General features: G+C 39.2%; 1 pseudogene; it reads left to right on the top strand.

The window, feature by feature from the left end:
* The first annotated feature begins 1,316 nt into the window (after window positions 1–1,316).
* LOC101447819 (WD repeat-containing protein 82 pseudogene) overlaps window positions 1,317–25,762 on the top strand; it is a 33,562-nt pseudogene continuing 9,116 nt past the window's right edge.

Here is a 25,762-nt window from a genome sequence, read left to right on the forward strand (position 1 = left end):
TGAAGCTTTACCAGGTTTCTGTTGATAAATATAAGCTTGGAAACCTCACAACTATAGCAGTATTTTCTAAACTCCAGGCTACATCAGAATTACCTGAGGAACTTAAAATGCAGGTACCTGACCTTGTCCCTGAAGATTTTTATTCAGCCAGCCCAGAGATTTGTATGCTGTCTTTGTAACAATAATAGTAATATTGTTGTTGTAGCAATTATTATTTTAAGTGTGTATTGTTTAAAAGTACTTGACTAGATGACTGCTGAAGTTTCTCCCCACTCAATCTATAATCCTAGTAGTTGCTTTTGGTGAGAAAAACAATGCCAAGCCTCCATCTAAGCCACCCTGAGATTCCCTGCATTCAGAGTTTGGTACTCTTCACAAGGAGTTGCTGATATTGCCTGGAAGGATTTTGCTTTCTTGCTTTAGGGCTGGGGGAAAAAACCCTGAAATAATTTCACTGTTTTGTGATAAAAGAAAAAAGGCAAGCAGAATGGAGACTCCATATCCCTCTTGGGGTTCTAGGATTTCTGGGGCATAGTAGGAGTCTTGTTTGTTAAGATATCTTAGATGTGCTTCCACTTTGTGGCACACATTGTGGATTAGGCAGGAAGAAGATTGACAAATTTTCTGTTTTTACAGAGTTTATAATCTAGGACATGGAGTTTATAATCTAGGAGGGGAGGCAAATAATTATTTAAATGACTATAATGAGAATTCCTTGCTTGGGAATATGGCAAATTAAAGGAATGAATTAAGTATTTATCCCACATTTCTTGTATGAACTGTATTTTAGGTTAACCAAAAAGCCCACACTGATAAGGGAAAGTTCTTCATTATGAAAGAATTGTCACTAATGAAAGGGAAAGGAGTGGCAGAATTCATAAAACATAATTTTCTTACCCTTAAATTATTAAGTAAGGCAGTCCATGATCATTAGTGAATAAAACCGTTAAAAGGAAAGCTCATGGGTAGCTTGACAATGGAGGCATCAGGCTGTTACCACCTGAACCCTTTTGCGACAGTTTGAAGCTTTTTGTGGATCCCATTCCTGTGCATGTAAACCTATTGTAGGTGGGAACTCTAGATTAAATCACTGCAGTTAAGGGCCTTTGATTAGATTGCATGACATGGGGTAGGTCTTAATCCTCTTACTGGAGTCATTATGAAACAGAAGACACAGAGAAAAAGCCACAGAAGCTGAGGGAAAGAACCCAGGAGTTCAGAGAGGAACCTGGACAAGAGGAAGCCACAGACAAAGCAGCCAGAAACTGAAGCAAGGAGACTTGAAGAGAAGCAGATGCCTCCATGTGCCTTGCGACATGGAAGGAGTCCAAGATCACCAGAAGCTGACCTACGGTGAGAAAGCATCTCTGATGCTGCCTTGGTTTGGATACTTTCACAGCCTCAGGACTGTAAGCTCTTAATATAATACATTCCCATTGTAAAAGCCAACCCATTTCTTGTGTACTGCTCCCAGCAGTTTTTAGCATACTAAAATACCTTATCTCAGAATGTCTAAGGTTGGGACAACCAAATCTTGTGTATTGTACTAGTTTCCTGTAGCTGATAGAATAACTTGCCATAAAGTTGGCAGCTTCATACAACAGAAATCTATTCTCTAACAGGCTTGAAGTCCGAGATCTGGCAGGGCTGCCCTTCAGTGGCCACTCTAGGAGAGAATTCATACCTTCTCTTCCAGCTTCTGGAATTCATGGGCTTGTGGTCACATCACTTTAATCTCTGCTTTCATTTCCCATCGCCTTCTCTGTGTGATTTCCCCCTATGTGTCTGTGTATCTGTCTCACTCTGCCTTTTTCTTATAAAAATACATGTGATTGCTTTTAGGGTCCATTGGGATAACCCAGGATAATTACCTTTCTCAAGATCCTTGACTTGATCATATCTCTTGCCATATAAATAATTTTCACTTTTTGCCATAAAAGGTAATATAGGTTCCAGGGATTGGGATGTGTACAGGTCTTTTTAGGGGTCACCATTAAGCCCACTACATGTGTTTTCTTTTGGGATGCTATGAAGTAGATGGCATCACTTATGGTATTTTTTTTGCCATAAATTGTATCTGAATTTAATCTAGCATTTAGAGCTCATGATGATTTACAAGAAATATTGGTGATAGAGAAACAAGTGAAATGACTCTGTAACATGACAAAACCAACCTGTGGAGCATTCTTCAGGATGACTGACGTGTTTTACATCAATCAATGGTGAGAAAAAATGTGAGAGAGGACTGTTCTAAATAAAAACAGATTTAAAGACATAACAACCAAGTATGATTTGTGGACCTTGTTTGATCCTAATTAGAACAAACCAGTTCTAAAAAGACATCTTCGAGACAATTGTGGGAATTTTATTTTGGCCTGGCTATTAAATGATACCAAGGATTTGGAATGAATTCCATTAGCTGTAGTTGTGTGAGGCACCTTTTGTGCCCTGAATCATGTTCTCTTAATCCTACATTTCCAATCCACCTGCTGTTGTTGTACCCAGAGTTGTGCAGGTAAAACCTGGTAGCACCTCCTCTAAACTGCACCACAAATCTCTCACTTTCTGCCCTGATCTTCTCTGCTGCTTGCTGTGGGACACCTGTGGGAAACTTCCCAGACTTTATCTGAAGCATTCCACTGCCAACCTGGGAGTGTAAGAGAGTTAACACAGCAAGACACTGATCATGAGGTGTGGGAACCAGTCGATAGCACTCACTCAAAGGACAATCTGAGTCACATTCTACTTGGCTCCCTGGAAGGTCCTCAGTGGAGTCAGGCCCGGATGTCCACAGGGCTGATCCTCTGATACTGCATCCTTGAACGGACTTCTTTCCTTCCCTGCTCCACTTGTCTCAGTTCTGTACTCCTTTTTGGGATCGCTTCATAAAATAACAAACTGCATGCAAGCCTTTGTTTTAGGCTCTGCTTCTCAGGGTAGGGGGAAGAGGGGAATAAGGCTGAGGCAGCTATTATGAAAGAAATTGATCCTTTTTAAGACATGCATATTAAAGTATTTAGAAATGAAATGATACGGTTTACTTTAAATAGTTTACCAATATGAAAGAGTGAGAAGGGAAGTGATAGATGAAGCAAAAATGTGGTAAAATCATGATGATTGTTAAATCTGAGTGTTAAGTGTATGGTAGAATATTCTTGAGTATTTAAAACACTTTTATAACAAGAAGTTTGAAAAGTTAAAATTCTTACAAGGACAGTGAGGGAGAAGACCACAGTGCCCTGAGAGTGTGTAAGAGAGGACCTAGCCTAGGCAGAGGAGCAGAAAAGACTTTTGGAAGAAGTGACTTTTAAGTTTGAGCTTCGAAGACTAAATGTATTTCCCTGCTCCTTTCCTTCATGGCGTTTAAGGTCCCTTGGGGAATCTAACTACAGTTCGAGGATCACATCTGGAATCTTGCATAGAACATTGGGTACAAAGCCTGCCACACATGCCCTTCTTTTTTTTTTTTATTGACTTTGTAATAATATTACATTAAAAATATATATATATATGAGGTCCCATTCAACCCCACCACCCCCACCCCACCTCTCCCCCCCCCCCCCCCCCAGCAACACTCATTCCCATCATCATGACACATCCATTGCATTTGGTAAGTACATCTCTGGGCACCTCTGCACCTCATGGTCAATGGTCCACATCATGGCCCATACTCTCCCCCATTCCATCCAGTGGGCCCTGTGAGGATTTACAATGTCTGGTGATTGCCCCTGAAGCACCATCCAGGGCTGCTCCATGTCCCAAAGACGCCTCCACCTCTCATCTCTTCCTGCCTTTCCCCATACCCATCAGCCACCATGTCCACTTTTCCCAATCCAATACCACCTTTTCTATGTGGACATTGGATTGGTTGTGTCCATTGCACCTCTATGTCAAGAGGAGGCTCAGATTCCACAACACATGCCCTTCTAAGCTACCTCTCTTTTAGCACTTAAAGCTTTAGAGTGCCTTATTTCTCCCTGTTGAATTCCCGCTGTAGGTAGTAAATCATTCCTTGTGAAATATATCCGTTCACCTGTAGACACCTACTGTGTTTCCAAGTGACTCTTTAAAACCTGACGGTTTCTCTTCTTCATTGTGAATGGTAGTGAGAAAATAGGAGGGCTATTTCAGGATCATACAGAGTCACGTGAACCACCTGGTAAACTTGAATGAATAACTGCTTTCCTTGGCTATCTGTGACACCTGAATCTTAGATCTGTTTGATACCACTGGATTCAAGCAGGCTCTCTGTGCTGTCATTCTGTGTTGTGAATGAAGCTTTGGGGGAAAACATTTTCCCTGTATAGCACATTAATTCCTGCTCTATGTTCCACAGACAAAGGTGGATTCCACAGCTATATAGTATACAGGATTAGCAATGTGGTTGGCAGGATTAGGAGAATGCGTTTTGCCTCTACTTTCAGTAAATAGCTAGTCAAATCATTCTTTTTAATTTCTTCTATTTTGTAATGCCTTATTTATAAAAGTTTTCTCTACTAAGTCTGGCATTTAATTCCCAGGCATAAAGGAATTGGCACCAATTGATACACTGATATGTATCAATGAAATTATGTGATATTTCCCTGCATGTTTAGCTTGTTTTGTGTGTTATAGAGTGTTTTCCTTTCCTTTCCTTTCCTTTTCTTCCCTTCCCTTTCATTTTCTTTATTTGTTTCATTCTTTATTTCTACTCTCCCTCCTTTCTTCCTCTTCTCCATCCTTTCCTTTCTTTCTTACTTGTAACAAATTCTTTTTGAAGGATAGCTTGGAAGTTCAATAGACTTGGTTCAAATCCTGGTTTAACCACCTACTATGTGTGTGACCTTGGGTAAGTTCCTTGATTTCTAAGCCCAGACTTCCCCACCCATAAAATGGTCATGATAATAGTGCACTTCAGCAATGAAGAAGTGGTTACTTAATTGTTTCCTGGGCTAAATCTCTGTTAAATGGGAAGCCCTCAAAATTGTTTGCTATTAGTATTACTTATTATCTTAATTGGATCCAGCAATATACTCTGATCAATTTGATTGACACAACTGTGGAGTTTATGATGGTGCTACTTAGACAACACAAATATGCAGGTGAATAGTAGAGCATGCATTTATGTGTACACCTAGTTGTTTTTGAGGTAAGCACTTTTTTAAAAATTCAATTTAATTTTTTAGTTATCTTTTTAAAAAAGTTAATAGCTCCCACAAAGCATTACATTTAAAAACATAAGAGGTTCCCATATACCCCCCACACCCTGCTCCTCCCACATCAACAACCTCTTTCATCATCGTGGCATATTCATTGCATTTGGTGAATATATTTTGGAGCACTGCTGCACCACATGGATAATAGTTTACATTGTAGTTCACACTCTCCCCCAGTCCATTCAGTGGGTTATGGCAGGATATAAAATGTCCAGCATCTGTCCCTGCAATATCATTTAGGACAACTCTAAGTCCTAAAAATGCCCCCACATCACATCCCTTCTTCCCTTTCACTGCTCTCAGCAACTACGTGGCCACTTTTTCCACATCAATGCTGCAATTTCTTCCATTACTAGTCACAATAGTTCTATAGTAGAATATCAGTGTTCTACTGATACTCTGCTATTCTAATAGCTTCTTTTTCCTTCTTCTTCTTTATTTTCTTTTAAATGTTATATTAAAAAAATATGAGGTCCCTATACACCCCCCACCCCCCCACCCCACTCCTCCCACATCAACAACCTCTTCCATCATTGTGGCACATTCACTGCACCTGGTGAATACCTTTTGAAGCATTGCTGCACCACATGGACAGTGGTCTACATTGTAGTTTACACTCTCCCCCATTCCACCCAGTGGGCCATGGCAGGACACACAATGTCCAGCATCCAAAGTAAGCACTTTTTACACTACTTGGCTTAATGTTATAGACCAAATGATCAATTGGTCAGGATTCTTTTCTTTCTCTTTTTAGAAAGGAGTCTCAGAGTTCCTAATAAATGCAGTTATTATATCTATATCTGTGTTTATCTGAAAGGAATCCCTAATTATCTGATATGCAGAACTTGTTACTATACATGCCTAGTTCTTGCACTCTAGGAGTTTGAATCCTAAGAAAGGAGAATAATTGAGTCAGTTATACTGGTAATTGAATATAATTTAATACGTATTTCAGTTACCTGCCTATTTCTGGAGAAATCTGGCTCAAAATAATGTTTTTATAAATCTTCACTTAGTTAATAAAAAAGCAAATTCCACAGTTTGGACAAATTCCACAGTTTCACATAGTTGCTACTTACCTGAGTGTATAGATGAATTATTGTTCCTTGCACAGAAAGAGTGAATGAGAAAATTAAGAATCACAGAATTATCTGATTCTGGCCTAAACCTCTTCCTTTTTAAAAAATGTATTTTTATTTTAAAATGATACTTAGATTACATAAATGTCACATGAAAAATATAGGGGATTCCTGTGTGCCCCACTCCCACACCTCCCACATTTTCCCACATTAACAACACCCTTCATTAGTGAGGTACTTTCATAGCAATTGATGAACCCATTTTGGAGCATTGCCACTAAGCGTGGATTCAAGTTTACATTGTAGTTTATACTCTCTCCTACACAATTCTGTAGGCTATGGCAAGATATATAATGGCCTGCATCTGTTGTTGCAATGTCATTCAGGATAATTCCCAAGTCCCAAAATGCCCTGTATTATACCTGCTTTTCCCTCTTCCTGTCCTCAGAACCTCCAGTGGTCACTGCCTCCATATCAATGATATAATTTTTTTTCATTTTTAGAATCACAGTAAGTCTATAGTAGAATACCAGTAAGTCTATTTTGTCCATAGTTTATTCCCCAATCCTGAGGATTCTGGGATGGTAATGTCCATTCCACCTCTAATTGGAGAAGGCTGCGATCTCACTGGGCCGATGGATGAAGCTCTCTTGCTTGTAGTTGTAGACTCTCTCGGTTCCTTGGTGTGGTAGTTGTCCATCATCACCTCTTTGTCAGTTGTCCTGGGAAGACCAGTGAACTGGAGAGTAGGTGTTGCAACTCTGATGAGATTCAGGGCCCAGCTTGCACATGGACAGCCCAAAGATTTAAGTCTCTTGGATGTATACCTACCAACTCTAGTACTAATTATAGGTTCAAATAGTAGGACAGAAGAACCATGTGTAGGGAAACCACAACTGAGTTCAACTATGTCGCAATGGGGAGTATACATTCCAATATAGGGCCCACTGGCAAGGCACCAAATTCCTGAGCTATCTACTTTGCCTATAGTGTCTGGATGTCTTCAGAGTCCTCAGAAGCCCTGCTATTTGGGGTAGTATCTACTTTGGCAGTCAATGAGATCCTGCTAAGATGTGTATAAGTGTAACCTCTGGAATGACCTCCCAACTCACTTTGAAGTCTCTTAGCCATATAAACTCATTTGTCTTTATCTTTTATCCCTTTTGGTCAAGGTCTTTTTCCAGTTGCATTGCTAGTTGGTGCTTGGTAATAATCCCTCAGTTCAAAGTAGGCCCATCCTGAGAAGTCATGTCGCATGCTGAGGGGGAGGTAATGTATTTATATGCTGAGTTCGGCTTAGAGAGAGAGACCACATTTGAGTAAAAAGGAGGTTCTGAGGAGGCAACTCTTAGGCACTCTGTAATACTAGGCTAAGTTTCAATTTCAAGAGTAAAGGTTCATATGTACAGTCATCAATATCAAGTGCCCGTCAGTGGACCATCCTTCACTAGTCACTGCCCCTGTACGCAGGGAATTCTTGTTGCTCCATTAGAGAATGTGGTAGAGCTACCTGGGATGGGAATTTGATATTCATTCAGTTATTGTGTGAATCTCCACCGACCTTGACAATGTCCCATGAACATTTGAACACATTTCTAGTCCTTATATGCCCAAGTGAGCTTCCTTCTGTGTATCCCCCTATTACTGGCACCTCACACCAATGATCCTCCTCTGCCACAGTTTTTACCCTTCTGTGATCCAAAACTTCTTCAAAAGTGAAGCCAATAAAATTAATAAGAAAATGAATTAAAAATGATAATACTAAAAATAAGAAATAAAATACACTTAAAAATAAATAAAAATTTGGTATAATAAAAAATTATGAAAAAATAAAAAAAATTTTTTGACGTTTTGCCTTTCATCACCATGATATTTGTTGTTCTTTTTGTGACATTTTCTTCTGTTTATTGACCCAGTGTCTTACTTTTTTCATTTTGTCTCAAAGAAGTTTTAGGTTAGAGGAAAGTCATGTACTGAATACAGAGGACTCTCATATATCCAACATCCTCCTCCTTTTCCCCCTTCCCCTATTAAAAAAATTTTATATGTGGATGGTACATTTGTTAAAACTGATGTACATATACTGAAACATAGCTATGAACCATGGTCAATTGTTTACATTATGGTTCATATTTTGGACCATACTCTTTTAAACTTTGATGCAATTCATCATGGCCTGTATCCAGCAAGATCATGTAGAACACTTCCATATCCCCCAAAATGCCCCTCGTTCCATCTATTCTATTCCTTCCTCCCCCTCCCCTTGGGACCCATGTCAACCAGCATGCTTCACTCGTCGAAGGTCAAGATTCATAGTTACTTGCAACAATACTGAAACCTTGACACATTGGTCTGTCCTCCCCTGTTAGGCACTGCCAACATTCTTGAGAGATTCCCACCCGTCTATTTGAGAACATAGTGGGTCTCACCAGGATAGGAGTCCACTACCTTGCTGCTCATTATGTGAGTCTCCAACCACTGATATAACATACTATGGCAAGATTAACACTCAACCACTCCCTAGAAGCCTGCCCCAGGTGTGTCCCCCACATCCAACACCCCAAACCAGCAACCCTCACTTCTCATATTGCCAAAAGAGCATCCCAAACATTGTAGTTTCAACCATGTGCCCACCAATCCCCTGTGTTCACCTGCTCCCAATGCCAACCCTCCCCCCATTTCCATGGACAGTCTAACCCACCCTCCCCACCCCATACTCCTGACAAACCAGCACCGTCCAACCTAACAGTATCATTACACCACTGTCATGTCCTTCCACTGTACAACTACACACTTCCACCTTATCATAGATTTTGCCCATATGGACATTGGCTCACAATCATTTTCTCCCTTTCTATTTCCTGTAAATCTATCTTCCATACTCTAGCTCTGTGAGTCTGTTCATTTTGCTTAGTTCATATCAATAAGGTCATGTAAGATTTGTCCTTCATTGCCAGGCTTGCTTCACTCATCATAAGGTCCTCAAGATGCATCCATGTTATCCTGTGTGTTAATACTATATTGCTTCTTTTTTTCCCCTTATTTTCTTTTAAATGTTACATTAAAAAAATATGAGGTCCCCATATACCCCCTCACCCCACCCATCCCACCCCTCCCACATCAATAACCTCTTCCATCATTGCAGCACATCCACTGCACCTGGCGAATACATTCTGGAGCACCGCTGTACCGCATGGACAGTGGTCCTCATTGTAGTCCACACTCTCCCCCAGTCCACCCAGTGGGCCACGATAGGACATACAACATCCAGCATCTGTCCCTGCAGCACCACCTAGGACAACTCCAAATTCTAAAAATGCCCCCACATCATATCTCTTCTTCTGTCTCCCTACCATCAGCAGCTACCGTGGCCACCCTCTCCACATCACTACTACAATTTCTTTCCTTACTAATCACAATAGTTCCCCAGCAGAACACCAGTAAGTCCACTCTAATCCATACTCTATTCCTCCATCCTGTGGACCCTGAGATGGTTATGTCCAGTCCCCCTCTACATCAAGAGGGGGCTTAGATTCCACATGGATGATGGATGCAATTCTCCTGCCTGCAGCTGTAGGCACTCTTGGCTCCCTGGTGTGGTGGTTGACCTTCTTCACCTCCCTGTCAGCTGGCCAGGATAAGTCCAAGAAACCAGAGGGTAGGAGCCACAAGTCTGCTGAGGCCCAGAGCCTGGCTGTCACATGGACAGTTCAAAGATTCAGGTCCCCTGAGTATACACCAACCCAAACGCCAACCATAGGTCCAATAAAGGTAACAGAAGAAGCATGTGTAGAAAGGTCATATCGAGTCCAACTCCATCACACGCAGGAACACAAACTCCAGAGTAAGGCCAACTGACAGGGCACTGAACTCCAGAGCCATCTGCCATGACCATAGAACCTGTGGGTCTCTGCAGCCCTCAGGAGAACCAGCACCTGGGTTTCCATCTATCTTGGCTGTCTCTGGTACCCTGCTGAGGTGTGCATAAGCATTACCCCTCTGATGACCTCCCGACTCTTTTTTGGAGACTCATAGCTATATAAACTCACTTGTCCTTTCCATTTCCCACTTTTATCCAAAGTAAAAAAGCAGTTTTAATACCTGATATTACATGTAGACTGAGATATTCTGCCAGTCTGAGTTGACCTCTTTATTCAAGGTCTTTTTCTATTACATCATCAGTTGGTGCTTGGTAGTAATCCCTCGGTGCCAGGGAGTCTCATCCCCAGGAGTCATGTCCCATGCTGGGGGGGAAGGCAGTGCATCTACATGCTGAGTTTGGCTTAGAGAGTGGCCACATTTGAGCAACATGGAGGCTCTCAGGAGGTAACTCTTAGGCACCTCACAGCTCTAGGCCTGGTTCATATTTCAGGCACACAAGCTTATAATTTGAGCCATCCGTATCAAGAGCTCGTCATTGGACCATCCATCTTTGTTGGTCTTTGCCATTGCACTTGGGGGATTTTTGCTGTTCCATTGGGGAATGTGATAGAGCTCCCCTGGTCAGGAACTCAGCACTCTCTCATCTGTTGTTTCCAACTGAAACCACTATGAAAATATCCAAACCTTTCTATGTACCCTGTATACATGCCCTGGAGAACTCCCTCCCAACCATGTGCCCCCCCACCAATAACACCCCACACAAGTGCTCCTCCCCTGCCATAGTTGAACCATTCTGTAGCCCAAAACTTCTTCAAAAAGGAAGCCCAATATATTGCCAGGTTCCATTAATAGTAAAATGGAATATAGTGATGGGTTTAAAAGTTAGATATAGAACACATAGTAATTCAGAAAAATCAAAGGAAAAATAAATTGGGGCATCCAAAAAATGAAAAAATGAAAAAGCTTTGTTTTTGACATTTTGCCTTTCATCACTGTTATAGGTGTTGCCCTGTATGTACAGTGGCAAGGCAATTTCTTCCATTTCTTCCTTAGTGTCTACCTCCTTTCTTTTTTCCTAATTATTAAGTTTGTCTTTACATAAGTTTTAGATCACAGTAATTCACATATACAATATATGGTACTCCCACATATCCAACATTAAACCCTTTGTCCTTCCCCAACAATGATCTTTTTACATGTTCATATTATATTTTTGTAGCTAATGTACAGATATTGAAACAATAGCTTTCAAACATTGTTCCATTTGGGTTTACATTATGATTTATATTTTAGACTATAAAATTTTCTAAATTTTTAGTTACCTTATGTTTTACATTATGGTTTACATTTTAGCCTATTGACTTTTATACATTTTTGGTGTAATTTAACATGTCTTATATCCATCATTGCATGATCTTGTGTAACACTTCCATTGCCCCACTGTTACACTGATTCCAGGTATTCAACACCTCTTTCCCCCTCCCCTCAGGGCCCACCATGACAATCAATTCATTACTTGATGGGCCATATTCAGAGATACTTGCAAAAATGTTGAGCGCTTGGCATACTTGACTGCCCTAACCCACTGGGAGCCACCAATTCTCTTGAGAGATACAATTCCCTCTGTTTGAGAACATCAATCCTCCCCAGGATGTGGGTATACCATCACTGTCATTGTATGAGTCTCTACCTAGTGATATAACCCACTATGACAAAATGATTACTCACACACTCCCTAGAAGCTTGCCCTGTGCCAGACGCCCCTCGCCCCCCCCCGCCCCAAGCATCTTAAACAGGTAATTTTCCATATTATATTTTCTAAAGAGTTTTCTCTGCATTATACTTTGAACGACATGCCTGTCAATCTCCTATGTTCAAATGTTCTCCCCACACTCCCCCCAATTTCGTGGGCCATCTGACCCATCCCTAGCCCCCCTCAAGCCCTACCTAAAGTAATCTCTATGTCCCCATTTTATCCTTTCCCTGTACAAATACTTACCTCCAGCTTATCATAGATTTCACCCAAGTAGGTGTCAGCTCACAACCTTCCTCTACCCCCCAACTTCCTTTAAGTTTATCATTCACTCTCTAGCTCTCTGAGACAGGCTTTGTTTACTTGTTTCATATCAGAGAGGTCATGTAGTATTTGTCCTTCAATGCCTGGGTTGCTTCACTTAACATAAGGTTCTCAAGATTCATCCATGTTATCACATGTGTTTGTACTGTATTTGTTCTTATAGATGAGTAGTATTCCATTGTATGTATATACCACATTTTATTTATCCATTCGTCTGTTGATGGGCTTTTGGGTTGAGTCACTGTCTCTCCAAATAGACATCCATACACCGTCCGCCCTGCTAGCCCCAAGACAGCCCACTCCGGCAAGACTTCAATCCCACTCGGCTGCCTCTTTGCAGGAGACAACGTAAGGTGCACTCACTCAGATGCCACATTGCCCCCCTTGTATTGCTTCTTAAAGCTGGGTAATATTCCATTTTATGTATATACCACAATTTGTTTACACATTCATCTGTTGAAGGACATGGGTCGATTTCAACTTTTGGCAATAGTGAATAATGTGGCTGTGAACATTGGTGTGCATATATCTGTTCATGTCTTTACTTTCAGTTCTTCTGGATATATACACAGCAGTTACATTGCTGGATCATATGGCACTTCTATAGTTAGTTTTCTGAGGAACCATCAGACTGTTCTTCACGGTGGTTGCACCATTCTACATTCCCATCAGCTGTGCATGAGGTTTCCCATTCCTCCACATCCTCTCCAACACTTGTAGTCCTTTTTTTTTTAATATCTGCCAGTCTAATGGGTGTAAGATGATATCTCATTATAGTTTTGATTTGTACTTCCCTAATAGCTAGTGATGTTGAGCATCTTTTCATTTGCTTTTCAGCCATTTGTATTTCTTCTTTGGAGAAGTGTTTATTCAAATCACTTATACATTTTAAAAATAATGTATTTATTTATACATTAAATAAATGTATTTATTTTCAAGGTGTAGGGTTTCTTTATATATGCTGGACCTTAGGCCCCTATCAGATATATGGTTACCAAATATTTTCTCCCATTGAGTAGGCTGACTTTTCACTTTCTTGACAAACTACTTTGAAGTACAAAAGTTTTTAATTTTGAGGAAGTCACTTTTATCTATTTTTTCTTTCATTGCTTATCCTTTGGGTGTAAATTTCATGAAACCATTTCATAATACAAGGTCCTGTAGATGCTACCCTACATTATCTTCCAAGGTCTTTATGGTCTTGGGTCTTATATTTAGATCTTTGATCTATATTGAGTTAATTTTTACGTAAGGTGTGAGATGGTGTTCCTCTCTCATTCTTTTTTTTTTTTAATGGATACCTATAAAATTTTTTTTGAGTCATACAATATATTACATAATATATTTGGTTCATAGTAACACAATCATACAGTATTTGTCCTTTTGTGTCTGGCTTGTGTTCCTCAACACAATGTCCTCTACGTTCATCCATGTTGTCATATACTTTATGACTTCATTTCTTCTTACTGTTGCATAATATTCCATTGTGCGAATACACCACAGTTTGTTTATCCATTCATTGGTTGATGGACACCTGGGTTCTTTCCGACTTTTGTCAATCATGTATAATGCCGCTATGGATATAGATGTGCAGGCATCTATTCATGTCACTACTCTCAGTTCTTCTGGATATATACCCAGTAGTGATATTGCAGGATCACGTGGCAAGTCTATATTCAACTTCTTTAGGAACTGCCAAACAGTCCTCCACAGTGGCCATACCATTCTGCATTCCCACCAACAGTGAATAAGTGTTCCTATCTCTCTACATCCTCTTCAACACTTGTAGTTCTCTGTCTTAATAGTGGCCGTTCTGATAGGTGTGAAATGGTACCTCTTTATAGTTTTGGTTTGCATTTCCGTAATCATTATTTATGATGAGCATTTCTTCATGTGTTTTTTTTTGCCCTTTGTATTTCTTCTTTAGACAAATGTCTATTCAAATCTTTTCCCCATTTAGAAATAAAGTCTTTTATTATTATAGTCTTTTTATTATTGAGTTGTAACATCTCTTTATATTTCCTGGATATTAAACCATTATTGGAGGGAAGTGGATGTGGCTCAAACAATTGGGCTCCCATCTACCATATAGGAGGTCCAGGGTTGGATGTCCAGGGCCTCCTGGTGAAGGCAAACTGGCCCATGTGATAAGCTGGCCCATGTGGAGTGCTGGCCTGCACAGAGTACTGCTTTGTGCAGGAGTGCTGTGCCTTGCAAGAGTGTTGGCCCACTTGGAAAGCTGGTGAAGCAATATGATGCAACAAAAAGAGACACAGAGGAGAGACAATAAAAGACAAAGGAGATCAGGGAGCTGAGGTGGCACAAGAGATTGATTGCCTTTCTTCCACTCTGGAAGGCCCCAGGATTAGTACCCAGAGCCACCTAATGAGAATACAAGCAGACACAGAAGAACACACAATGAATGGACACAGAAAGCAGACAAAGGGGGGTGAGGGGTGAGAAATAAACAAACAAATAAATAAATAAATAAATAAATCTTTTAAAAAAACAAACCCTTATTGGATATATGATTTCCAAATATTTTCACCCATTGAGTCAGCTGCCTTTTCACCCTTTTGACAAAGTCCTGTGAGGTACATAAGTATTTTTTTTGTGGAGGTCCCATTTATCTATTTTTTTCTTTTGTTGCACATGCTTTGGGCATAAGGTCCAAGAATCCACCTCCTACTACAAGGTCTTGAAAATGTTTCCCTACATTTTCTCCTAGGAGTTTATAGTCCTGGCTTTTATATTTAGGTCTTTGATCTATTTTGAGTTGATTCTTGTATAGGGAGTAAGGTAGGGGTTGTCTTTCATTCTTTTGGTTATAGATATCCAGTTGTCCCAGCACCATTTGTTGAAAAGAGACAGTTTTGTTCTGTTAACATTAACTTGGTAGGTTTGTCAAAAACCAGTTGAGGGAAGCAGACTTGGCCCAATGGATAGGGCATCCGCCTACCACATGGGAGTTCCGCGGTTCAAACCCCAGACCTCCTTGACCCATGCGGAGCTGGCCCATGCGCAGTGCTGATGTGTGCAAGGAGTGCCCTGCCACACAGGGGTGTCCCCTGCATAGGGGAGCCCCAAGTGCAACAAGTGAGCCCTATAAGGAGAGCTGCCCAGAGCAAAAGAAAGTGCAGCCTGCCCAAGAATGGCGCCACACACACAGAGAGCTGACGCAGCAAGATGACGCAACAAAAAGAAACAGATTCCTGGTGCCGCTGATAAGGACAGAAGTGGTCACAGAAGAACACACAGTGAATGGACACAGAGCAGACAACTGGCGAGAACGAGGAGAGAAATAAATAAAAAATAAATCTTTAAAAGGAAAAAAAAAACAAAAAAAAGATCAGTTGGCTGTATAAGTGAGAGAGTTTATTTCTGGATTTCTCAACTCTATTCCGAAGATCAATGTGTCTATCTTTATGTCAGAACAATGATGTTTTGACCACTGTAGCTTTGCAATATGTTTCAAGGTCAGGCAGTGGGATTCTTCCCACGTCACTCTTCCTTTTTAGAATGCATTTGGCTATTCAGGTGCACTTTCCTTTCCAAATGAATTTGGTAATTGCCATTTCTAATTCTGTGACATAGGCTATTGGAATTTTTATTGGTATTGCCTTGAATCTATAAATTAGTTTGGGTAAGATTTACATTTTTATGCTATTTATTCTTCCAATTCATGAACATGGAATGTAGTTCCATTTGTTTAGGTTTTTAAAATTTTCTTTTCCCATTGTTTTGTAGTTTTCTGCATAGAGGTCCTGTACTTCTTTGGTTAAATTAATTCCTAGATATTTGAGTCTTTTTGTTTCTATTGAAAATATAATTTTTTCCCTGATTTCCTCCTCAGATTGTTCTGTATTAGTGTAGAAAAACATTATTAATATTTGCATGTTGATCTTGTATCTTGCCACTTTGCTGTACTCATTTATTAGTTCAAGCAGCTTTTTTGTGGATACTTCACAATTTTCTATGTACAAGATCATGTCATCCACAAACAGTGAGTTTTACTTTTTCTTTTCCTATTTGGATGCTTTAAATTTCTTTTTACTTGTCTAATTGCCCTAGCTAGAACTTCTAGTACAATATTGAATAACAAGTGGTGACATCGGGCATACTTGTCTCGTTCCCAATCTTACAGAGAAAGCTTTCAACTTTTTCCTGTTAGTACAATGTTGGCTATGGGTTTTTCATATATGCCTTTTATCATATTGAGGAACTTTCCTTCTATTCCTTTATCTTTGGAAGTGTTTTTGCCAAGGATTTTGTCAAAAGCCTTTTCTGTGTTGATTGAGATTATCATACTTTTTTTCCCTTCAGTCTGTTTGTGTGGTGTATTACATCGATTGATTTTCTTATGTTGAATCATGCTTGCATACCAGGGATGAAGCCTACTTGGTCATAGTGTATAATTCATTCAATGTGTTGTTGAATATGATTAGCAAGTATTTTGTTAAGGATTTTAGCATCTAGACTTATTAGAGAGATTGGTCTATGGTTTCCTTTTTAGTGGCATCTTTGTTTGGCTTTGGTATTAGGGTGATGTTGGCATCATAGACTAAGTTAGGCAATGTTCCCTCCACTTTTCATATTTTTATATTTAATTATTATGCCCCCCCCACCCCCCGCCCCATTGTCTGTTCTTTGTGTCCATTCACTGGGTGTTCTTCTGTGTTTGCTTGTCTTCTCTTTAGGTGGCACCAGGGACCAATCCTGGGAACTTCTGGAGTGGGAGAGAGGAGCTCAATATCTTGTGCCACCTCAGCTCCATGGTCTGCTGCATCTCTTACTGTCTCTCTTCTGTGTCTCTTTTTCATTGTGTCATCTTGCTGTGCCAGCTCTTTGCTCAGGCCAGCTCTGCACTCAGGTCAGCTTGTCATGCAGGCCAGCTTGCTTTTACCAGGAGGCCCTGGAAATCAAATGCTGGACCTCCCATATAGTAACAGGAACCCAATTGCTTGAGCCACATCTGCTTCCCTCTACTTCTTTTTTCGGAAGGGTTTAACCAGGATTGGTGTTAGTTCTTTCTGGAATGTTTGGTAGAATTCACCTATGAAGCCATCTGGTCCTGGGCTCTTCTTAGCTGGGAGGATTTGATGACTAATTCTATCTTGTTACTTGTGAGTGGTCTGTTGAGTTCATCAATTTCCTCTTTTGACAATGTAGGCTGCATATGTTTTTCTAGGAATTTGTTCTTTTCCTTTAAATTAGCCTTCTTGTTGGCATATAATTTTTCAAAGTATCCTGTTATGACACTCTTTGCTTCTGTGGTGTCAGTGGTGATATCCCCTTCCTCATTTCTTATTTTATATATTTGAATCTCCTCTCTTTTTTTCTTTGTTGTCTAGTTAAGGGTTTGTCCATTTTATTAATCTTTTCAAGGAACAAGCTTTTGGCTTTGTTGATTTTTTTCTAGTGCTTTTTTATTTTCAATTTCATTTAGTTCTATTTTAATTTTTGTTATTTATTTTTTTATATTTCCTTTGGGGTTAGTTTTTTGTTCTTTTTCTAATTCCTCCAGGTGTGCAGTTAGGTTTTTGATTTTAACTCTTTTTTCTTCTTTTAATATAGAAATTTATGGCTATGACTTTCCCTCTTAGTATGGCTTTTGCTGCATCCCATAGGTTTTTATATATTGTGTTGTCATTTTCATTCATTTCAAGGTAGTTACTAATTTCTTTTGCAATTTCCTCCTTAATCCACTGTTTGTCTAAGAGTGTGTTGTTTAACTTTCATATCTTTTTGTCTAATCTGGTTCTCTGCCCCTTACTGATTTCCAGCTTCATTCCATTGTGGTCAGAGAAATTACTTTGTATAATTTCAATCTTTCTGAATTCATTGAGAGTTGTACAACCATCTCCCTCAATAGGTTTGGGAAGTTTTTCAGCCATATTTCTTCCAACACTCCTTCTGTCCTTTTTCCCTTCTCTTCTCCCTCTGGGATGCCTATAATGCATATGGTTGTATGTTTTTGTTGTAAATCAAATCCCTAAGTCCCTGCTGAATTTTTTCTATCTTTTTATCTATCCATTCTACTATCTGTTTGATTTCAGATGTACTGTCTTCCACATTGCTGATTCATTCCTCTGCCTGTTCAAATCTGCTGTTATGTCCTTCCAGTGTATTTTTTATTTCTTGTGCCATTCATCACCATCATATCTGTTATCTTTAAATGTATGTTTACAATTTTTTCAGTATGTTCTCCCAGTGTCTTCTTAATATCCTTAATCTCTTCCTTCATTTCATTAAGTTGATTCATGATATTTGTTTTGATATTTCTGATTAGTTGTTCCATGTTTTGCATTTCCTACTCATTTTTAGTTTGTTTCCTGGACTGGACCATGTCTTTGTGTTTCTTAGTATGGCTTGTAATTTTTTTTCCTGTCTTGGTATCTGTTCTTGATGAGTTTATTCAGGTGATAAGCTTCTCTCTTTATTCTATGGTTCTTGTTTTTTTTTAAGATTTATTATTTATTTTGTATTTATTTCTCCCCTTCCTCCCCCCCACAGTTGTCTGCTCTCTGTGTCCATTTGCTGTGTGTTCTTTTATGTCCTCTTCTTTTCTTGTCAGTGGCATGGGAATCTGTGTCTCTTTTTGTTGCATCATCTTGCTGCATCAGCTCTCTGTGTGTGCAGTGCCACTCCTGGGAAGACTGGACTTTCTTTCACACTGGGTAGCTCTCCTTACAGGGTGCACTCCTTGCATGTGGGGCTCCCCTGTGCGAGGGATACCCTTGCATGGCACAGCACTCCTTGTGCACATCAGCACTGCACGTGGACCAGCTCCACGTGGGTCAAGGAGGCCTGGGGTTTGAACCGTGGATTTCCCATATGTTTGGTGGATGCCCTATCCATTGAGCCAAGTCTGCTTCCCCATTGTATGGTTTTATTTTGTTGTTGTTTTTGTGCGTGTGGTACAGTTTTACTTTGACACTTCATTGCTCTTATTCTGTTTTCTTTTTCTTGTCTATGTTCTGATTAATTGTTTTGGCTTCATTGCGTCTCTGACCTTCACTCTCCTGGGAGTTATAAATCAGTATCCTGGTTTGCTGTACCACAAAGCAGGTCCCCAAGGCAGCTTCTTGCTCTTTCTCCATTGTTTTAGTGAGATCTGAGCCTTATCTGCCCAACCCATCCAACCATGTTCCCACCCATCCTAAACCTCTTCTTGATCAATAACAGTATCTTATTACAATCTGTAGTTTGAAATGTGTGTACCCTATTGCTGCATGCCACTGTAATCACAGTGTAAAATATTCACACAAGCCTTATCTTCTGGATACTTTTGATCCAAACAATCATTATTTGCTTTACTTTTTCATATAGCCATCTAATATAATGTAGCAGTTAAGAATGGGGAACTTACAACTGAGGAGACACCTCCCCTGTCCCTTACTATCTGTGTGATCTTTCTGAGCTTCACTTTCTCACCCATAAAATGGGAATATCGATGGTAATACCTGCATAGATTCATCATGAAGAATAACCCAGAAAGTGTTTTGCATAAGAGCTTGATACAGAACAAGAAGTTATTACTATTCATTCATTTATTACATTTGTTAAAAGCTTACATGCTTTTTTGAATACTTTCTATGTATATGCCAGGTGCTAGAGATGGGAAGGTGAACTCCTTCAAGGAGTTAAAAAACATGGTATAAATATTTTTGTATAGCAAGGCAGGATTATGGTAAAAAATAATTAATGGCTGAAGTTTCTCAATCATATAGTAGCAGCGATATATGTCAATTGTATAGTTGAACAAGGGATTTTAATTTGGTCCTATGTATACTCAAAATTTATTTCAAATCTGACAGTTTCATTTCCTGTTAGGTGCCTGGTGCCTCAATTCATTCCAAAGAATTATCTTTCAACCAACACTTTGCAAAAATTGTATGTTAGTTCATTATTAAATAACCTAACACAATTAGAGCCCAACATTGCTGATGTGTTCAATTTCAAAACCTCTAGCCTTTTGAATATAGCACAGAATAATTTATAATTCAACTTCACTGGATTTTTCAAATTTGATTTCATGCTATTTTAGCTGACTAGGAATTTAGAGAGCCTCAAGGTGCTAGGAAAATATAAGCAACTGAAAAAAGAAAAAGAATGTATTCTGACAACTTTACCAAAGAGCAATCACATTTGAAATTTAATAGAAACTGGGCAGTCATATAATGTTATGATACCATGTAATATCAAATTGATGCTTGCATAAACTGGGTTTGTTAATTATTACAGCCTATTACTTCTGTGTAGAAGTCAAACAGGTGGTGGGAAAGGTGATTATAAACCAAAGACTCAGAGGGTTGTATGCCAGCTTTACTGAAAAATATTTGCTGGCTTCAGGGCAAAGTAATGCAAGCCCCCTGGGATTAACAGAATCCTTACCTCATCAGCAATAAGGGTAGAATGAGCCCTTTAGGTTCTTTCCTGGCAAAGGAGAAAATAATGGAAAATTATCCTGGTACCTTGCTGTTGTAGTTTCCTAGGCTTCTGAAGCAAATATCATGAAATGGTTTGGGTTAAACAATGGGAATTTGTTCACTCATGATTTTGAGGCTGGTACCTTGCTGTTGTAGTTTCCTAGGCTTCTGAAGCAAATATCATGAAATGGGTTGGATTAAACAATGGTACTTTGTTTACTCATGATTTTGAGGCTGGAGAGATGTCCAAATCAAGGCATAATTAAGGCAAGGCTTTCTCCCTGAAGGATGTGGCTTCCTGGGCTGGCTGTCACATGGTAAGGCACATGGCAGAGTCTCCTCATCTCTTCCTTCTCTCTCCCAGTTTCCATTTCAGCTTACTTCCTGTGGCTTTCCTCTCTCTGTTTGAATTTCATTCTGCTTATATAGGACTTCAGTAATAGGATTAAGATTCATTCTGATTGAGATGGGTCACACCTTAATTGAAAGAGCCTCATCAAAAGGTCCTACTTAAAATGGGGTCACACCCACAGGAGTCATACATTTAAGAACATGTTTTTCTGGAGTACACACAGCTTCAAATCACCACACTTGCACTTAAAGCTCAAAACCAAAATGGTTTGACAAATCTAGTGAAAACATAGTTTCAGTGAAATATAATATGGGATGTTTAAATATAAATTCACCTGATAAGCCGAGAAATTTACAGAATTGACCCATGAAAATCATGTGGGTTAAAGAAGAGAAACCATATACTACTGGAATTTTCCTGTTGGAGAAAACAATAAGTGAATATTTCCCCAGTGCAGGTTTATGTAAGTTTCTTTGCTTCCACCTTTACTTCAGTTACTCAAATCTTTTTCACTATTTTTAATGAATTGCTCCATCTTCATTTATTAGCCAGTTAATCTGAACAGTCTAGTATTAACATACATGTCCAGGCTAATTTTCCAGCTTTTTCAATTCCACTCATTCTTCTTTTCTGGCTCTCTAGGTCTTCCTGCTTTCCCCTGGTCACATCTCATTGTTTTAAGTTTCCACAATTTGGTATTTACTATTCACCTTTATTCTGTATTATCTATGTGATAAAGCCCTGCCCATCCTTCAAAACACATTTCTAATGTTCTCTCCTCTATGAGGCCTCAGCTGCCTTCCACAGACTACTCTCGCCTTCAATGTTTATATTATCCTAAAATTATTCCTTTTTGTGTGGCTGCCAAATTGGACCGTGAACTTCAAGTGAGATAGGACTAGATCTCATTCATTTTTGAATCTTCAGGGCCCAGCACAGGCCTGTCACATAGTAGGTATGTCATAGATGTTTGTTGGATGCAGAACATCATAAATGGTGGTTAGTGCCTTGCCCGAAGACATTTGGCCAAGGCACAGGGCAACTAAAATCTGGCTTTCCCTGGTATGTTCCCTGATATGGGGCTGTAGCCATCCTAAGGAGGGCATCTATTTTGTGATTTTCTATCAAGGAGGGCCACTTTTGGAAGTTTCCATAGAGGCATGCTGTGGACTAATAGCAGATCTGGTTGGATGGATGGAAATAAACAAGTGAATGAAGTTCTCCATAATCTCCTAAAACTATTAAAAATAAAAACTGCAAGATGCTTTTTTGGACTAAAACCACCTAGTCTAGTTAACAAAACTCATCAAATGCAACAGTAATTTTTCGTCTCTTTAGTCTAGTCAATGTGTTGACTAACTGTAAAGGATAAATCCTAGTATCTGCATCTTAGATTGCATTGACAATTCTATTGTCAATGGCACTGAGTGGTATTATTTTGAATGTAAGCGTTTATGACCATGATTTTGTGTGTGGGTACTGCCGACCTTTTTCTCTCCACTGATTAGTGGCACTGTTTGGTCATCCTATAGGGATGCTGAAATGTGTCTACACAGTGTTCATGAACTGTTATGTAAGCATCTTTGTGCTCAGTAAAAGTATGGTCCTAAGATAGTAACATGAAAGCCACTACAATAAAAAATAAATTTAAAAATTTCCAGGCAAAAGATAGACTTTTTAGTTGATTGAAAAAATATTTTGACTAGAGTGGCTTTGTCTCACCATATTGGAAATGCTAAATGCTATAATGTAACACCCCATTAAATATCATTAGCAAATCAGATGGGAATGATAAATATGCTCTCATTCATTCATTCAAAAATATTTATATTTCTCTAGGCCTTAATTTTTTTAATTAAAAAATATTTATTTTCTTTGAGGTGCCAGGGTGAGGAATCAAACCCAGGACCTGATATGTGGGAAGCCAGTGCTCAACCACTGAGCTACATTGGCCGCCTTAACTTTATTTTTAAAGAAGTTTTAGATTACATAAAAGTTATATCAAAAATATAGGGGATTCCCAAAAACCCACACCTCCCTTCTCACATTTTATTAATAATATCTAACATTAGTTTTGTACATTTGTTACAGCTGATAAACAAATATTGAAGGATTGCTACTAACTGTGGTCTGTAGTTTACATTATGGTTTACATTTTGCACTGTGCAATTTTATAGGTTTTATCAAAATGTATAATGGCCTGTATCCATCATTGTAATGTCATGTAGAAGTACTCCAATGCCCTAAAAATGCCCAATGTTCTACCTATTCTTGCTTCTCCTCACCTGAACCTTTGGTAACAACTATCTTTACATCAGTGTTACAAGTTCTTCTGTTACTACAATGTTATTAAGTCTACTTTGGTCCATGGTTGCATTCTCCTCTTAAGTTTGTTCATTCTTCAATCTTGAGGATTTGGGGATGGTGATGTCTGCTCTGCTTCAGATAGAGAGGGGGCTTAGATCTTATGGGGCAGATGGAAGGAATTGTTTTGTTTGCAGTTGTAAATACTTTTTGCTTTTTTGGGATGTAGGCTGTCCATCATCATCATTTTGTTAGTTTCCTGGGCGAGTCCGATGAACTGGAGAGTAGGTGTCGGCTGCAACTCTGCTGAGATTCAGGACTCAATTGGCATATGAAAAGACTGAAGATTTAAGTCTCTGAGACATATATTTATTGGGCATAGTGCTAATTATAGGTTCAAATAAAAGGAGTAGAAGAATCATGTGTAGGGAAATTATAAATGAGTCTAACTGTTACATAAGGGAGATAGATTATCATACATTCCAAGGAAAGGCACACCAACAGGGATCTGATTTCATGGGGTTGTGTGCTTTGTCTAGGGCTTAATTTAATGCTTAACTATATATTACATCTAGTACTCTACGTAGACACTCAATAAATACCTGTTGACTTGACATTATTCATGTATACCTTACCATTCTTCATCAATATTTGTGAAGCACTATGTTAAGTCCTAAGGATACGTTAATGATCAATACAGATACAACCTCAGCCCTCTTGATGCATAAAACAATTTACCCATTTTATAGTTTTCCTCTGAATGATAGTAAACCTATTCTTAAACATTCCAGTGAAGGAGGTGTTAAATGAGTGGTTCTAAATCCTGGCCACACTTTAGAAACACCTAAGATGCTTTTTGAAAATACCCAGACCTGGGCCCTAACCCAGACCAATTAAATCAAAATCAATGAGCAAGGGGCCCAGGCATAGTTAATTTTTTAAAAATAAAATTTTATTGAAGTTTATCATTCTACATGAAAATACAAGTGACAAGCCAAGCTTGCATATCATCATACAGGGTCTTCATATATCACCCCACCACCAGCACCTTGCAGTGTTGTGAAATATTTGTCACAAACTATGAAAGAGCATCATCGAAATATTACTGCTAACTATAGCCCATATCTTACATTTGGAGTATTTCCCCCACAGCCCACCCTGCCCACCCTGTTATTAATATCCTATATTATCATTATATATTTATAGTTCTTGAGAGAATGTTCTCATATTTGTTTTGTTAACTTCAGTTCATCTTCCACTGAAGGATTTCCTGTGTCATATAGTCCCAAGGCATAGGTAATTTTTTTTTTTTTTTTTTTTTTTTTGAGGTACTGGGAGCCAAGGATTGAAACTGGGACCTTGTACGTGGGAAGCCGGCATTCAACCACTCAACCACTGGACCACATCGGTCCCCGAGTTCTTCGCTTTTTTTTAGGAGGCACCAGTGACCAAACTGGGGACTCCCATGTGAGACATCCGCTCCCCCATAGTTAATGTTTTAAAGTAGCCAGGCTTGAGACTAGTAAATGAAACCTATCTTTCAGTGGATCACCATCCTTTTATCTGCAATTTTTCTTTATGAGCTAACAAATTTTTTAAATTTCCTTTACCTCCTGATAATGGGCCAGCCCAACCTCCGAACCTAGGTCTGATGTTATCTCTCTACTCCCTCCAAAGTAGGTTTATCTTTATTAAGAGTAAAAGTGTTGACTCTTGACAGAGTCTTATAGGCTGACCCCATGATGAATAATCAATACACAATAACTTCCTCTCTCCAAGCAGAGCTCAGGGTCGACGGTAGCTGATTCCGGTTGTTCGATAAAGTACTCAAAGACACTTGTTTCAGTGGCTCTTCAAATTTTGTGTAATCATTTGATTTGCTCCAACAGCATTCAAGTCTTGCCTCTTTATTGTTTTAGCAAATTCAATTTACAATTACTTTTAATAGGAAAAGCCTAAGAGATTCAGTTTAATGCCTTATTAGCTGTAAAATAAACCGCTGTTTCAACTGCCTGGTGTGAGGAGCAGTGAAAATGTTTCTGTTTCTTGTCTAAACATCCTCTCTGAGTTTCTGATCAGTGACAGCTTCTTCATTTGCAGGGCTGTCTTCACAATATCTGTCCTGTAGGCTCCTAATCATTGTGCACAAATTCGATTTACATTTCCCACCAGTGTCAGGGATTCTTGCTGGTAAAAACAGGATACTTTAAAAACAGATTACTTCCAGCAATGAATTTTGTTCATCAAGTATGGGTCCATGCAAAAGACAATTTCCAAATCTCCTAATGAAGCAGATCTTGTTTTTAAATCAAGGGACAAAATGACCATTGCTGCAGGCTGATCTTATTGGGGGGAGAGGGGAGAATTTATTGCTGTATTGTTTGAATCATTTATCATAAAGTATTTAGGTATCTCTGGGAAACTAGATTTTAAAAATGAAAAAA

This window comes from Dasypus novemcinctus, chromosome 26, assembly GCF_030445035.2.
Source record: "Dasypus novemcinctus isolate mDasNov1 chromosome 26, mDasNov1.1.hap2, whole genome shotgun sequence".
Taxonomy (NCBI): domain Eukaryota; kingdom Metazoa; phylum Chordata; class Mammalia; order Cingulata; family Dasypodidae; genus Dasypus; species Dasypus novemcinctus.